The sequence below is a fragment of the Lactuca saligna genome, chromosome 2 (assembly GCF_052625555.1).
Source record: "Lactuca saligna cultivar CGN05327 chromosome 2, ASM5262555v1, whole genome shotgun sequence".
NCBI lineage: Eukaryota > Viridiplantae > Streptophyta > Magnoliopsida > Asterales > Asteraceae > Lactuca > Lactuca saligna.
Window position 1 is genome coordinate 126,456,689 of NC_136418.1, and position 18,576 is coordinate 126,475,264.

Below are 18,576 nucleotides of genomic sequence, written 5' to 3' on the forward strand. Positions count from 1 at the left end.
ACATCCTACATCATATATTACAAGTGAAATCTTTTTTCTATAAACATATTATATTTATTCATTTAAGTTATATTCAATTCTATGGTTGTTAATCAAATAGTTGTTTAATATATAAGATATGTCACAAATTTAGAGCAAATATAGAAGTCGTTTTACAGATACTATTTATCTACACCATATCGAATAAAACTAATTCAATACGTTTATATAAAATAATTAAGCATAATAATTATTAATTAACAATAAATAAAATTGTTAATTTAGCAAAAAAAAACATGTTCATTTTAGAAAATTTTCCAAAACAATGGTTATTTATTCGGTTAGCTTCAATAGATTTGTTAATTTTAGTGATTAACTTTATAATTTAGTAATATTTTGTTATACATAATGTAACACAAAAAAATATTTATATGAAATTTACTAAACTGTTTTAAAATTATGTAAAGTATGCCTGAATTGTTTATAATATCCTTATATTTTTGAAAAAAAATAAAACAATTATATATTGAATAATATAACTTAGAGTAAGTTGAGAAAATATTTGAAGAAGATGATCCAATGTTACATCGTTTAATACACGCACAATAGTTTTTAGATCATATGTCTTTTAGAAAACAAACAACTGCAATTTGTCAAGTGTTGCGTGTTTTCTGCACCACGCAACCAAAAGTGATGAGAAGTTGGATTTTTAGAAAAGAAAAAAAAAAATAGCTCTAAGAAGATAGATGAAGAGACAAATTGAGTGTATGGTCTTAACTAATACCTTTGAATCAAGCTTAAGAGTTATAGGGTTTAATGTTGTTTTTATTTGTTGTGCATAAAAATGAAGTATAAAGGATTTGGGCATATGAAGTTAAAATAGATTTATATAATAATGAACTTTTTATTTAATTGATCATCAAAGTTTTACAAATGTTCCGTCTAGTCATCTAAGTTTAAATTGTGATAATTAAATCGTTGGACTCTATTTTTGTTTCCATTTCTCTATGGGTGTAAACAAACCGACTCGAGTCGGAGTCTTACTAAACTCGAGCTTGATTCGTTTAATTTTTAAGAAACTCGAGCTTGAGCTCTATTCGATTCGAAGCTTAAGAATGAAGCTTTGGCTCAAATCACAAATTTCAGGCTCGGCTCAAACTCTAGTCGTTTAATTTTTAAAAGCCTTGAAGGATTTTATTGTTGAGATGCAAGTCGTTCGTTGTCATTAAAAACTACGGCACAATAATTTTTTTTACTTATATAGCATATCAAATGAATTAACTGATTAGCTTTTATTAATTGAAATACAATCCAACTCTTTATTCTTATTTATTTATAAAGGCTCATCTACCCTTTCTTCAGTTTCTAGAATATCAAATGAATTAATTGATGAGCTTTATTAATTGGAATATAATACAACTCTTACATTCTTTCTTCCTATTTATGAATGCTCGTCTACCTTTTCTTTAGTTTTAGGGGCGATATGGGATGTAACCCCTTTCAAAACAAGTATTTTTGTTATTTCAAATGTTAGATATCTTTACATTTATAACCATCCAATTACATCAATGTATTATTGTTATTTCAAATATGACATCTATGTGATATAGAGTAGCCAAAAGTTAACTAATAATATACTTAGTTTAATAGTAGTCTATTTATTCGCTTACTAAAAAAAGGACATATTTGTTTAATTGTATTAACTACAAAGTTTGAGAATAAACTACAACCCTCGAAAACTAAATAATAAAAAAATTATTCTTATTAGTTAATAAAAACTATTCTAATTACTATTAATTATGATATATTAATAGCATTTAAAATTCTTAAACAACATTTTTTATAACATTTTCTAAAAAAGACAAAATTTTGCAAATGATATTTATGTTTTTCGTTTTGTCCCCAAAACATACCTTATGAAACTTTTTTTATATCATGATGCACTCTAGTGGTGTGACATCCATATTTTCACGGTCAATTTAAAACTTTTTATTATGTTTTATTTATTTTAAAGTATAAAATTAAAGCGAAATTTGTTCCCAAAACATGATAATATTATTATCAAAGCATTTCCGAATAACTGTATTTCATTAATATTTAAAAATCATATGATGTCATTGTCAATACAGATACATAAGCATAAGCAAGTCTTAATAGGCCTTACAACATCTTATTATACTAATGGCTTACGCCTCCGTAAATCTCTCATCAGAGTTAATATTCATGTGATTTCGTACTGTTACCTATGATACAAAGAAACTAGATAGGTTAGGTTTGGAAGCCTGATGAGCACATAGGGTTATTAACCTATAATATTTAATTATGTAATTATATATTTCACATCAAATAATTTACTCAGTTACCCGTTCACGTTATTCTCTCGTACTGATCCTAAAATAATGATCTCAAGGGATCTACCGTAAGGATTATCATCATCAACGGGTAGACAATATTGCTTGGGGATTCCCTTATCAATATATGTCAATAAGACAACCATGAGATAGGGGATGGAGTACATCAAATGAACAAATAGGTCATTAACACCTACAGGTTGCGAGCTTGCCAACATTTCCACTAAACTATCTAGAATAGCTTGTGATCGTCATCTATACTATGTTAGATTATTGGTTCATCAATAGTTAAGGTCTCTCATCATTTCATCTTTCATCACCATTCATTACCCAATTATATATATATATATATATATATATATATATATATATATATATATATATATATATATATATATATATATGTATGTGTGTATGAGTGTGTGTGCGTGTGTGTGTGAATATCTATATCTATATCTATATATATATATATATATATATATATATATATATATATATATATATATATATATATATATACGATTAAAGAAAGTAAATCATACTATCTATCACATATACCAAGTAATTCAGATAATAGGCACACATAACATTTAATCTTCTAGATACTTTATATCTATGTATACATTGAAAATAACTATGTACTCACTTGTTAGGGTGGGTGGCTGGAAAGTTGGATAGCGTTTCACTTCAACACTTGGCTTTTCCTTTGATGTGACGTACGTTCAATTATCACTAAGTCTTAGTTTATTATTTATTATGACTAATTAATAGTCTAAATTTCTCAACAACCCCAATGTCTACATCAGAATCTATTAAGTAAGGATCAACCATATAAGATCATCTCGGAGGTAGGATATGTTTGGTATACAGAGTATACTGTTTCGAAATCCCAATTTAAACACCTCACTAAATCTTGCCTAAACACCACCCCTGTAAGAAGATCAATCATTATAATGACTTAGAATCACTAACAAATCTTATTTATAAATTTAGAACAACGACTATGAATATAAATATAAATTACACTAAAATAAATTTGAGTGTGATTTAATTTACATAGGTTTCCTTGACAAAAGTCTGGAAATTTGACTAACAGTACTATGGCCTGATATCTATTAGTTGTTAGGCTCATATGGACCTCAAGGCTTCACCAAAGGCTAAAACCAAGGGAAATCTATAGGTAAAGCAGGGAGAATTCGAGAGTGAAAGGTTGTAGGGGTGAATTGTGAGCAACATATACGGAGAGCAAACAATTTATAGCCATTTTCAAAAGTCTGTTGGGGCACGCCGTAAATGGTCAGGGTGCTGGTGTGGGCTTGCATTAGTGAGGACACGTGTTATAAATCTTGTGGGTGTTAGATGCGTGCTACACATGCGGTCTGTGCGTGAATTTTTTATAAAATCTTTAAAAATCCATATCTTCTTCACATGAGAACCGTTTTCGATGCATTTTAAATCCCCACGTAGCTATCAGTGAGATCTACAGCTTTCATTTAGACTCTTTTGGATAATTTTTACCTTATTTTTAATAGGTTTAGACTGTGAAAGTCCGTTAAAAAATCATAACTTTCTCGTCCGACATCCGTTCTCGAATGTCTTTATATCGACAGACTCCTATTAATGAGATCTCTGATTCTCATTGAGATTGTTTCAGCTAAAAATCAACCAATCTAATATTCGATTTATGTGTTCATAATGATGTTCTAAAACTTCGAAAAATTATAAGTTCCACATACGAAGTCAGATTTAGGCATTCCTTATATGCATAATCTCGGTTTTATGATTAACACGACTTTCGTTTAGATTACTTAAGTTGATTAGCAATCTAATGTTGTATCGGGTTGAACGTGAAACTTCAACATATCACAACTTCTTCGTTCTAAGTCTTATTTGAGCGTTCCTTATATCCCTATAATCCTCTCCATGACTACTTCGACTTTCATCAAGGTTGTTTCGCCAAATTATTATTCTGTTTAAGACGTGTATTTTATTTCTTATTTTATTATATCATTTTAAGCACGTATACTACATATAACTACACATAATACTCAATAATTCTCTTTATTTACTTCATATAAAGGTTACACTTGTTGACCATTACAAGTATATCATTTTATTAATGTTTAATGAGAAAACATTTCGGTTACAAGTGGTCCTTATTGTGGATGTTTGTACAATAGAGTCGTTAACATGTCTCATGTGCCTTGCACATGAGGCCATTCTCATCATTTCCCATATGGCCATTTTAAACATTAAGGAAGAGGATGGATTAATTTTCGGGAAACATAATCACTATCCTCCACCTTCTCCTTATCCTATGAAACCTTTTGATCAACCCCTCTTCTTCACGACATGGTGTCAGTTCTCATTCATCTCCCCCAACAATAAGTGATTATAGGGTTTTTACACAAACATTTATTGCTATGTGGACTCTACGTCCACGCTATAGTTAACCACATAACATAAGTAAAATTATGGTAAACATAACCTTGTAATGTTAAGGTTAACTAAATGATGATTGTATCCATTTTCACTTCTATCAATAACATCTATTTCTTGGACCTTCATCTTAGGTTTTATACCAAATTGTTGCACAAAACCATGGCGCTCACTCTATGGACCTTTATGTACTTGTAAGGGTCAAGGTGGCATGACTGGGAAAAGAGATAGAGTGACCAGAGCAAAGAATAATGTGTTTGTAAAGAAGAAGGCTAAGGTTAACTGAAGTGGGGGTGTTTATGTCTGTGTTAGGTCTTTTGATGTAGAGTTGCCACTTTTTTATGGTTGTATTAATGGTTATTTTTTTTGTAATGAACGGTACTTAGTTTGGGCAAGTTCTTTGTATGGTCATGTATGTTGACCTTTAATCATTATAAACTCAGGTTGACCAGGAAACAATATTAATTGTTATTATGATATACAATACCATTTTTTGGTATATTGTTTTTCTTATAAACTTACTTGGTTCAGTTCATTATGTATGGAAAAATAAAAACAATTATTGATGCATAATAAATGTATATATTAATACATTACATCTTCTAAAATTACAAAAAGGATCTAATTACATTAAACACATTAACCATAACACAAAGACTACACCTTGCATGCATTCAGATACCACATCATACTCAAAATAAGACCATAAATATATTAACCATACAACAAAAAATACACTTTCATACATTCAAGGAAAACATAAAACCTAAAATCTACTCAAGCCTGCTTCGGGGGACGAATTACACAAAAACCCAACTGAAAAAAGGATGAACTTATACATCCTTGCTTACATTTTAGATTCTTGAAGGGATTTTTGGATTTTGCTCATCGACTTGAAGAACCCATGTATCACTTCCACAAATCTAGGGCACAAGGATTCATCAAACCACCCAATATGTCATACACCCAAACCAAGGATGACGGAAACGTCCGGGGGTGGTGGACTTCATGTGTCGTATCATAACAACGAGTATAATAGTGCTCAAAGTAAATATAACTGTCACAAATATAATTGAAACAGTTAAATTGTAGCATGTGTTCACATATTTCAAAATCAATTACATTATGATGACCAAGTGAAATGTTTGACATCTGAGCGTCCCATCCTCAAAAGTTGTTGTTTATCTGGTTCACTGAATTCCTGAGAATACAAGTAGTTTCGAAAAAGTGTCAAAAAATTAAGTTGGTGAGTTCATAAGCTTCTAAAGGTGATGCTAAAATCGTTTTCTTTGTAAAAGTGATGTTTGTTCAAGAAAAATCCAATATTTCCCTTATAAAATGCATTGTAGTGTTAAAAGTCAAGACCGAAATGTACAAGTATGTTTCCATACTTAAAGTAATTTATACAAGTTTAAATCGACATAAACTCGTTTAATTTAGAAGTAAAACCCATAAATATTATGTTTTGTTAATACCCCATTTGAGTTATTATAAACATACTATGACTTAGATGACCTCGTAATACGACCTTCTTCAGGCGTCGCAAAGTTAAATGACACTTGTCACCCCAGACCTGTCGGTCTAGCTATTGCATGCAACTCAGGTGTGGGTTTGTCAGACCCAATATAGATCCATACACAACTATCACGCTCTCCCTGCAAGAGATTCTGGTTACAATCTACAAGACTTTTGATTTCATTACTTCGAAAGTAACGTGAAGCGAATGTCTCACAAATTTATTCATTAACAGATTTATGTGCACTGAACTGAAAACCCCTTTTTGTATAAACCGGTACTTTGTATTCGCACTCCGTTTATATGAACTGAAAAACTTTGGTAATGAGTTTGAAATGTAAATGAAACATAAATTATACCTATTATAGTTTAACCAAAACATTTGTAATGTAAAAGAACCCTTTTCTATGTAAGTCGAATGTATAGCAAAAATATAACTATGTTTATCATGCCTTGTCTTGTACTGTTGATAATGATAGAGGACTCTTACAAATCAGTGAGTATTTTCTGTTATATAATTATACACAATAGGAAACACATGTAAAATATGAAATCCTCAAAGATTAACACTTTGCTCAACATCTTACAAAGTGTGATGAAAGTTATAAGCTGTTTAACTTGTTTCTAACATTTCTGAACTGTTTTGGAAAAATTACAGAGAAATCATACGAAGTCGAAAACTGAATCTGTAAACTCTGAGAGTTTAGGAAATGTGTCTAGTTTGATCATAAATTTTCTTATGATTTTTAGTAGTCTCCAACTGTTGTTAAAATGTTCATATTCACAGACTGGTCGGAATTCATAGCTATAGTGATAGGCAGTTTGTAAAAATCACCATAAATTTTATAAATTTTTTTGAATATGTGCAAGTAGTAATTTTAAAGGTATAAACCTGAACTATTTGTATCTAATACAGTTTTGAAAACTAAAAAGTTTAAGATGCTCAAAACAGTCCGTGAATGGAACGAAACTTTCATGTTGAAAGCTGATGTTTGAGTTTAGTTAAATTTTTGGTGTTTTAACTTGTATTCTCCCCCATAAAACTTGAAGAAAACATGAAAATGTGGTGGTATGAACTCACCTTGACTGATATCAAGAGATGGATGATGAAGAAAAGAATTTTCCAAGTCAAGAACACTTGGGAGATGCTTGAAGATTTGAACATCTAGCAACAATTATGATGATATTTGTGTAAGGAACCCATGATTTAAGTGAAGGGTGTAAGATAATCAAGTGAGGGATGAAATTTACTTACCAAAGGAGGATGAAGAGCTCAAAAAACCGAGAGAATCTCGAAATCTTGGAGAGAAGTTGAGAGAGAAAAGTGTTTAGCTTAATGTGAAAGGAAGGACTTCTTGGAGGTAAGATAAGGAATTCTCAGCCCTTGTGCAAGATAACTTGTTGGGGAAGGGTGTGAGGGGATAAGGAAGAGACTAGGGATGATCGTATTGGTGACATAAAGCATGAATAGTGACATGGAGTGGGTATGGGAGGTTGCTTGTGTTATAGATTTATGAAAAGTCAACATTGTACCTCAAAATCTTATCCAATAGCTTTTATTCTTAGTCAATGATTTTCCTCCAAAAAATGATTAAAATATGATTATATAGGGTCTCATATGCCAAAATACGAGTTTGGGTGAAAATCCCACATCGAAATCATGAAAATACATGCTTAAAACGAAGTTGGGGTCGAAAACCGGGAAAAGGGGCGGGTCTGTGAAGTCAAGGTCAGAGGTTTGGTCCTAGCCATTAGAACCGAAGGTAGGTTCGCTTGATGCATTAGAACCAAGTAAGACGGCTCGGTCTGAGCAGTCTCGCAGGCAAACACGGAAGAGGGACCTCAGGTGAAGTAGGCTAGAAGCGAAGGGTAGTCCGGGTTCGGTCTATGCGACTTCGGTTCTCTAGAAGCTTCGGTCCTTGCCAATTCGGTCCTAAGGGAGGTTCGGCTCTAAGACGGTTCCGTCCTATATGAGGTTTTCGCTTTTGTAGAGTTGTTTTTCGCATAAACTTCCCATTTTGAGAGGTTTTTGACTAAGTTAAGGGTCGAGATGCCCCAAATGATTTTTAAAAGTTAAGGGAGGCTTTGAGAGAGATTTGGGAGAGAGTTTACATGCTTGGAGAGATTCGGGAGAGATTTCACATACTTGGAGAGATTTCACATACTTGGATATTTGAGAGAGGTTTCACATGCTTGGAGAGATTTAGGAGAGATTTCACATGCTTGGACAGATTTGGTAGAGATTTCACATACTTGGAGAGATTTGGGAGAGATTTCACATACTTGGAGAGATTTGGGAGAGATTTCACATACGTGGAGATTTTTGGGAGAGATTTCACATGCTTGGAGAGATTTGGGATAAATTTGAGATAGAGAGAGATAGAGCAAGACAGATTTAGAGAGACTTTATTTGCAACTTTTGTGAGTGTTTAATTTGGAAATGTAAGGTTTGTAAGCCCCGTTTTGCCTTGTTATGAGCGTTATACACCCCCGAAGGGTATGTATTAATGTTTTATTGAGTTGTTCCATAAGTTACACTGATTAGGGTTTAGATTTTCTAAACACATGAAGACTCAAAGTGATACTTTGCATAAAGATAATGTGTTGTATAATAGTAAACATGATGTAAACCCTAATATACAAGGGTTAGTTGAGTTGACCGGTTTGACTTGTTGATTTTATTTGACTTTGACTTGACCAGAAATTGATGGTTATCACACAATCCAACTGCACATGCTCCTATTTTGAACACATGACATAAATCGCCTTTCATGGTTGCATTTATAGCATGATGTGACAATAACATATCGACTTCCACGGTGCAAATCATCATTCTTCGTGTTCTTGAGTTTCGTGTACTTTACAGATTATGCCTTCTGTTGGATTAGGTGTCTTATCCAATAATTGAATTGATATATACTTGAAGTATTAGCAAAGTCCTTTTATGTTGCCCTTAAATCTAGCAATTTAATAAGATGACTCGGAGAGAGAGTGACTGATTTATTGATTTATTATATGATTAATAAACTGAAATAAATGAATTTGTTAATATGTTATGAAAATAATATATTAAATTAGAAATATTATTATTTAATTAATAATTAATCAAAAATTAATTAGAATTAATTTTGGGGTTAATTGGATTAATTAAAAGTGCAAGGGTCTAACTGAAATTGTTCAATAGGTAAACAAGAAGTTCCAAAACCTTCCTCCATAAGAGGCGGACGGTTTCGGGAGGATAATTCTAGGGTTTCTAGAATATCCCTTGTAGATAATTAGGGAGTAGATAATTACCAAATTTGAGATATTAATATAATATTCAAATTAAGGTTATCTAGGGTTTCCTAATTCAACTATAAAAGGACCACTATGGATCTAATTTTTGGCCATCTTATTCTCACAAGGCCGAGCCAAAATTTTCATCTCCCCTACCCTTTCTCTTAAGCCTCCTTGTTGCTAGGGTTGGGTGTGAACCATCAGAGGCACGAGATTTCTGGTGCTAGCTTCCAAGTGACTATAAAAAGGATTTTGTTTGATTGTCTACTAGTATAATCAAGAGGTATGTTTTTCTAAATACTTTTGTTATTTTCGAAAATCCTAGGATTCTTGATGTTCAGTTGGTTATTGCATTCAATAGTGAAAACATAGATCCTTTACGTTGCATGCAAACTTAAGGGTTAAGCTTTTACGCCAAAAGATGATTTTTATAACCTATAAATTCCATCAGTGGTATCAGAGCATTTCTTTTCAATTGAATATGCATAATAGTTGAATAGATCAAGATTAGGGTTTATTGAAATTAAACCCTAAAGGATGCAAATTTCGACATGGGCTAGGGTTCTTGAAACCCTATCCTCAACCCTTATTTTCGAAATTTGTAGAGTTTCATTATTTGATAATTATTGTTTTTAATTGTTTAATTAAAATTATATAACCTTTATCCCTTGATTTTTGAAAATATAGATGGAAAAGGATTATGATTAAATTTAAATTATTTGATTAATATTTAATGGTAAATAGCTATTTAATCCTCATAAGATTTAAATTAATTTGATTAATTGTTAATTAAAAGATAATGATTAAATCTTAATTGGTTTATTTTAAATTAAATTATCTTTTTTTTTTAATTTATAAATTTAAATTAAACCTAGTATTTTAGAAAAGTTTTAAAATACACCTTATATATATATATATATATATATATATATATATATATATATATATATATATATCATCAAATGTTAATTACTATATGTATAAGACTAAGTTAGTCAGATCGCTTGTATGTCTCATTCACGAAACTAAACTATAACTGATGTATAAGGAAACTCCCAATAAAATGGTAGTTGAATGGGTGTCCACTCTAACCCACCGCTTCCTTGTGTGGTGGAGGGTCATTAGCAAAACATATTTGAATGGACATTAAATTCATTAAAAGTATAATGTTATTAAACTACTAGAACTCTTTTATAAAATCACACTCTAGTTAATTTAATAAAATGTGAAAGTTATGCTAATCTATGAAATTTCAAATTATGTTTTATATGTCATTAGTGGAGCGTGTGTGGTTAACAATCACACTAATAGGGACTATAAAGAGTAGTAATGGTCATCTCAAGAATTATCATTGTTTATGGAGCGTGTGTGGTTAGCAACACATCAATTAGAGATGATAAATGACATCGAGGTTGTCAAGCACATTTATTTGGTTATTCACATCTTGTTTGTGATCCTCGGTATCCCAGTTACAAATAAAATAGCATAATCTGATATTAAACATGACATTGATAGATTCAATGGATCTCAAAAGATCTAGAAATTTCATGTTGATAGAAATTGATAATTTGCATTTAACTACCTTTATAAAATTTACAATTGGATTATGGCATCCCTTTTATTGATTGTGAATTGCAATAGTTGGGTCCTAGCCTTAAATATTTATTATGGGTTAAATATTAAGGATTATTTTATCATCTAACTAAAACTGCCTTCCTTTTCTCTATAGATGTCTACTCCGGGTGATGCTTTTTCTCTTTCATCGTCTACCCACAACTCATGTTTCTCTCTACTCTCAATCATGTCCAAGGTGACAATTGATTGTACCAACTACAAGGATTAGACGCGTAACATAAAGATGGCTCTTTGATTAGAGGGAAAAGAGTATATCCTTGAAAAGGAACTTGTTGAAATCAATGAAACCATTGCTACTCCAGAACAACTAGCTTCCTACAAGAAACACTATGATGATGTAACAAAAGTTTCTTGCATCATGGTCGCTACTTTCTTCCCCGAATTGCATATGTTATATGAGAACTATTGGTCATATGAGATAAACAATGACCTTGTGGAAAAGTACCACAAGTAAGCTCGTCAAGAGAAATATGAAGCGGTCAAATCTCTCATTGCTTGCAAGATGGAATAGAGAGAGTCTGTGCACAACCACATACAGAGAATGCAAAGGTGCCTGGAATGGATTGTTAGGCACAATGTGCAGTTCGACGAGGAGTTAGCCGTTTACATGGTCTTGAACTCCTTGCCAAGTTGTTATAATCAGTTCATTTTGTCCTATCGTTTGAATAACACATAAACCACATTGGTCTAACTCCATAACTTGCTACAGACTCTTGTGTCGGGAATGAAGGGAAAGAATCAAGCCCGTACTACTAGTAGTGCTCCTATTATCTCCATTAGGCAAAGCAAAAGTAAGAAGAGGAAGGCTACTCCCAAAGCTAACTGGAAGGGAAAGGCCCGTTTTGGGTCATCTAGCAATGGCCCAAAAGCAAGGCCCAATTCAGACATTCCGTCAGTTAGTGAACCCAAAGAGATCACTGGTTACTATTGTAATGATGAGGGCCATTGGAAGAGGAGTTGTCCTAAGTACTTGCAAGACATCAAGGATGGGAAGGTGAAGCCATTGTTGGCAGGTATATACACTATTCAAAATAATAACTCATAATCTACTCATTCTTGGGTCCTTGATATAGGATGTAGTTTTCACATTTGTGTTGATTTGCAAGGACTAAAAGAAAGTGAAGAGGTGGAGCATGGGAGGATGAATCTGGGGAATAGGCGATCTTCTCTTGTTACCAAGATTAGGACTTATCATCTTATGCGTAGTAGTGATGTTAGTTTAGATTTGATTAATTATTGATATTCTTCAAAAATGACGCGAAACATTATTTCGTTTCATGCATTGTTCAGACAAGGTTTTAGTTATTCGTTTAATGATTTGAATGATTCAATTTTAGTTTATAAAAATGGTGTTTATATTTGAAGCATTATCTTTAAATGGTGTGTATGAAACTTTGACTTGTGTTGATAGCTTAGGCAATAGTGTATTTCAAATTTATTCGTCTAATGTTTAGATAAGGCATGCTTGTGGCATTGTCGTCTTGGGCACATTAACAAGAAACATATCACCAAAATCCAAAAGGATGGTGTGTTGTAAATATTTTACTTAGGTCCAGATGATGAGTGTGAATTTTGTCTGGTGGGCAAGATGAAAAAATCACCTTTCACTGGATCTTATGAAAGAGGTGAAGGTTTGTTGGACCTCATACATATAGTTGTGTTTGGACCCTTCAGATCCATCACAAGGGATGTTAATCAATTTTATGTAACGTTTACGAATGATTATAGTATGTATGGTTATATCTACTTGATCAAACATAAATTAGAAACCTTCCAAAAATTCAAAGACTTTAAACATGAAATCGAGAATCAATTAGGCAGGAAGATAAATATGCTTAGATCTGATAGAGGAGGAGAGTATATTAGCATCGAGTTCCATGACTACCTCAAGGATTGTGGAATAGTTTCACAATTGACTCCTCCTAGGACACCACAACTCAATGGTGTGGCTAAGAGGCGCAATTGAACCTTGTTAGACATGGTTCATTCCATGATGAGTCGATCCACTCTTCTCGTCTCTTTCTAGGGGTTTGCCTTAGAGAGAGCCACCCATATCCTCAATCTTGTCCCTAATAAGAAGGTTGTCAAAACACCTCATGACAAGCTCGAAGCTAGAAGTGAGAAGTATATTTTTATTGGCTACCCAAAAAGTCTTTTGGATATTTGTTCTACAGACCTAGTGAGAATGTGGTCTTTGTAGCATGAACAACAATCTTTTGCGAGAAAGATCTCATATGCAAAGAGGACAGTGGGAACACAATTGATCTGGAAGAGATTCAAGAGTTAACCAATGAAGGAAACTTAGAAGACACTAGCACTCAACCAGAGGAAGAGGTTCCAATTGATACAGTTAACAATTCATTACCTCTTCGTCATTCCAATAGAGTTATCATGCCACCAATGTCTTATGGTTTCCATATAACATCATATGGTGATACTTTTATCTGTGATCAAACATTGGTAAATTTGGATGAGCCAACTAACTACTAGGAAGTGATCGCAAGCCCTAAGGCTACCAAGTGGAAAGAGGCAATGGACAACGAGAACAATTTCATGTATGCCAACCAAGTTTGGAATTTGGTTGATCAAGAACCTGGTCAAAAGATAGTTGATTACAAATGGATCTTCAAGAAAAAGACCGACATGGATGGAAATGTGCACACGTTCAAAGAACGAATGTTTGCAAAGAGATTTACTCAAACCCCAAGGATTAACTATGATGAGACCTTATCACCAGTGGCCAAGATAAAAATCTATTAGGTTAATGCTCGCCATAGCTGCCTTTCATGATTTTGAAATTTGGCAGATGGATGTCAAAACTGCTTTCCTTAATGGGTAATTGGTTGAAGATTTTTACATGATTCAAACAGAGGGCTTTATTGATGTGAAGTTTCCAAATAGAGTGTGTAAGATTGAGAAATTCATCTATGGATTGAAACAAACATCTCGCAACTGGAATCTTTGCTTCTATGAGAAATTCAAAGAATTTTGCTTCTCTAGAAGTGAGGATGAGTCTTGTGTGTATGTCAAGGCTAGTGGGAGTATAATAACCTTTCTAGTATTGTATGTTCATGATATAATACTTTTAGGAAACGATGTTCAAACCTTGCAAGAAGTAAAATCTTAGCTTAGAAAGTGTTCCACTATAAAGGATCTAGGAGAGACATTTTATATTCTCGGGATAAGAATCTTGAGAGATAAAAGGAAAAGACTAATTGGACTTAGTCAAAGTACATACTTGGACAAGGTACTAAAACAATTTAGTATGGAAACTTCCGAGAAAAGAGAGCTACTTATTCAGATCAATGCTAAATTGAGTAAGACTCAAAGTCCCATAATGGATGAAGAGATACTTGATATAAGTCGAGTCCTTTATGCTTCGGTTGTAGGATTGATCATTTACCCTATGTCATGCACTCGTCCTGATGTGTCCTTTGCTTTAATCATGGTCAGTCGCTATTAGGGAAATCTTGGCAAAGCTCATTAGACAGCAGTAAAGAGCATTCTCAAGTATATGCGAAGGACAAAGGATATAATTCTAGTCTTTGGAGGCAGTGATGCGTTGAGAGTGACTGAGTATATTGACGCTAGCTTTCAAACAGATAGAGACAACTTTCGCTCTCAATCTTGTTGGGTGTTCACATTGAATAGTGGGGTAGTTACATGGAAAAGTTCCAAGAAAGACATGGTGACTGATTGTACGTTCGAATCATAGTAGATAGCAACAAGTTAAGCATCGAAGGAAGTGGCTTGGTTAAGGAACTTCATCGAAGATCTTGGAGTAGTTCCAACCATTCAAGAACTAATGGAACTTTTCTTTGATAATGAAGGTGTGGTTGCTTTGACTAAACAACCGAGAGGCCATGGCAAGTCAAGACATATTGACAGGAAGTACCATTATACCAGACATAGATTAGAATAAGGTCACCATATTGTGAAGAGAGTATCATTAGAAGAGAAGCCTGCAGATCCTTTGACAAAGGCTCTAAGTAGGGTTAAACATAACCGGCATGCTAGGAGCATTGATTTGAGAGATGATGTTAGTTTTAGTAGTTAGATGAGTAGTTTGAAACTTGTAACATGATAAGTGTAATTGACTTTTGGTGATTAAATAATAGAGACTATTAATGATTTTGTTTTTTTGCCTTTTTCAATTGTTTATTCTTATGTTTCGTTTTGCATGTTTTACTTCTCGAATAATTTAATTATTCAAATTCCACAGGCACTCATACTTTTGGAAGTAAGTAGTAAATTAAGACTGTCATGGATTGGATTGTAGATTGTCTAAGGGAGTTAGACATAGCAATTGTATTGCTACAACATTCATGAGTACTTAGAAATAGAGATTTAAGTATTGGATAAACCCATGCTCTGAGAATTACTTCATCGTTTCTACCATGAGTAATCTGAGATGATAATATCCTATATTCTTAAAATGAAGATATAAGAGTTGTAATTTGCACATTGGTTGTGAATTGGTGTTTTGTAAACGCATCAGTAACTTGATGTTGTAAAACTTATGTCATACATGATTTAATGAGTAACTGATACAAGAATATGAATCAAATTTTATTTGTTCCTTTTTTCATAATTGGAAAAATGATATCTTTGGGACCTTGGTGATTTGGTGTTGACTTATAACGTTGGGCCCAACCATGACTAAATTGATGTGTTCAACTAGAAGTCTTATAATGGCATCACAAATCAGAAATCGGAAAACAAAAATTGGGCAATGAAATTGATTCTAATCCATATCTCATGCCCGTATGATATCTAGTAGAATGAAGGAGTATTGGATCACTTATCTTAATACCAAATGTTTGTTTAGTTCAGAGTTTGGTAGTTGCTATGGAAACACTCTTTGCTGTCTGATTTAGAAGTTATACTGGTAATTGCAGTTATGGAATTCTCCAAGTGGGAGACTATTGGATTAGGTGTGTAAGCCAATAACTGAATTAGTATATACTTCAATTATTAGCAAAATCATTTTAGGTTTCCCTCAAACCTAGTAATTGAATATGATCACTTTTAGATAGAGAGAAAGACTGATTTATTGACTTATTATATGACTAATAAATATAAATAAATGAATTTATTTCTATGTTATGAAAATAATATATTAATGAGAAATACTATTATTTAATTAATAATTAATCATAAATTAATTAGAATTAATTTTCGGATTAGTTAAAAGTGTAGGGTTCTACTTGTAATTGTTCAGTAGTTGAACAAGAGGTTCTAGAACCTTCCTACATAAGAGTTGGATGGTTCTGGGTTGATAATTCTAGGGTTTCTAGAATATCCTTGTAACAACGCAAATTTTCAAATAAAATTTTCATTTAAAATAAAGTAATTTCATTCAAGCAATAGTATTTATTTCATGTTTCATATCAAATAAATATATAAAATCCCCAAGATCTCAAATAGCAGCAGTGTGTATGCATCATGCCGGCGCCTTCCCACGGTCCTCGCTAGTACCTGAAACACATACATAACAACTTGTAAGCATAAATGCTTAGTGAGTTCCCCAATATACGACTTACACATATACGCCTTTCCAGGCCCTGACCTTCCGGTCCACAACACATTGCCTTCCGACCCGTAAACATAATCGCCTTCCGACCCATAACATATTGCCTTCCGACCCGTATCATATTGCCTTCCGGCCCATAGTATATTGCCTTCCGGCCCATAACATTTACAACATATAATACATTTAATATAACACACATAGCACATATATCATACATCATACCTGACCTTTCTATCACATAACATATCGCCTTACGGCCCGTATAAACATACATATCGTGCATAACAACTACCTTTCTATTTATAGCATAAATAACACATATCATATACGACCTTCCGATCTCACAGTCAAACCCTTCCGGGTGAAGTATAGTGAGAAGACTCACCTCGTGGTAATGTAACCTATCAACTCTTGAAACTACTCGCCCTCGATCCGCCGATCTGCAGACTCCCTATAATACCATATACCCTTATTAATACTCTTGTCATTCAAAACAACTGACCCTAAGAATTTACATGCAGGTCAACTCTGGTCAACGGTCAACTTGACCGGACTCGTCGAGTGCAAAGGCGACTCGGCGAGTCTAGACGTCCTCCCCAACTTTCCCTGTTGTTCCCCTTTCTACTCGTCGAGTATCCCTCTTGACTCGACGAGATCCTCGTGGAAGAATCGCGGGGCCACCCCGACTCCACTCGCCGAGTCTGAAGAACAACTCGGCGAGTCCCAGTGAATCTTCAAGCTACTCGCCGAGTCTGAAGAACAACTCGGCGAGTCCCAGTGGATCTTCAAGCTACTCGCCGAGTCTGATCATTGGACTCGGCGAGTCCATGCCATGCAGTCGATCAACTGCTTCCTGAAATACGCATGGTCCCGAAATACGCAATCATGGGACTTTCTGGACCTCTAAACATCCTATTACTGGGGTATAAACGTTTGGGTAACAACATTATAATCTATCTAATCACCAAATGGGTTTCATAAACCCTAGATTCGTGTACACATCAAAATAACAGAAATGGTCCGAGTATTACCTGAAAACGCACTCTCTGTGTCTCCAAACCTCAGGACTCGATCCTCCTTGATATTCCTTTGGCCAAAACTCTTCTTCTTCTTGCCTAACAAATTCCTCAAAGTTCCAATAGCTTTCCCTCCTGCTCTAGACGTCCACAAACGATTAGGGTTCTTCTCAATCGGCCAAAAGACGAACAATGACGGCCTAAGAGGCGTTATATACGATCCAAACCAAACGGCTAGGGTTTCTGCTGAACAGCGTCGACTCGCCGAGTCCATATCTGGACTCGTCGAGTCCAGTCGCGAACCCGCGACCAAGCCTGTGGTCCTACTCGGCGAGTCAGGCACCAACTCGCCGAGTCCCTTCCTAAAATGCCCCAAAAATAGTTTTAAAGAAATACCTGAAATTCTGGGCTGTTACAACTCTCCCCCACTAGAACTAGACTTCGCCCTCGGAGTCTCACTCTGCGAATAACTCCGGATGTTGCTCCCGCATCTCACGCTCCGACTCCCAAGTCATCTCCGATCCTTTCCGATGTTGCCACTGAACCAACACCAGAGGTACTTCCTTGTTCCGCAGAACCTTGATCTTCCGATCCCTGATAGCCACCGGTCTCTCGGCGTAATTCAGGCTCGCATCCACCTGAATATCCTCTAACGGAACCACTGCCGATTCATCGGTTATACACTTCCTCAACTGTGATACGTGAAAGGTATTGTGAATCTGTCCCAACTCTGCTGGCAACTCCAACCGATAAGCTACCCGACCTACCCTTGCAATTACACGAAATGGACCTATGAACCGGGGCCCCAACTTGCCCCTCTTTCTGAACCGGA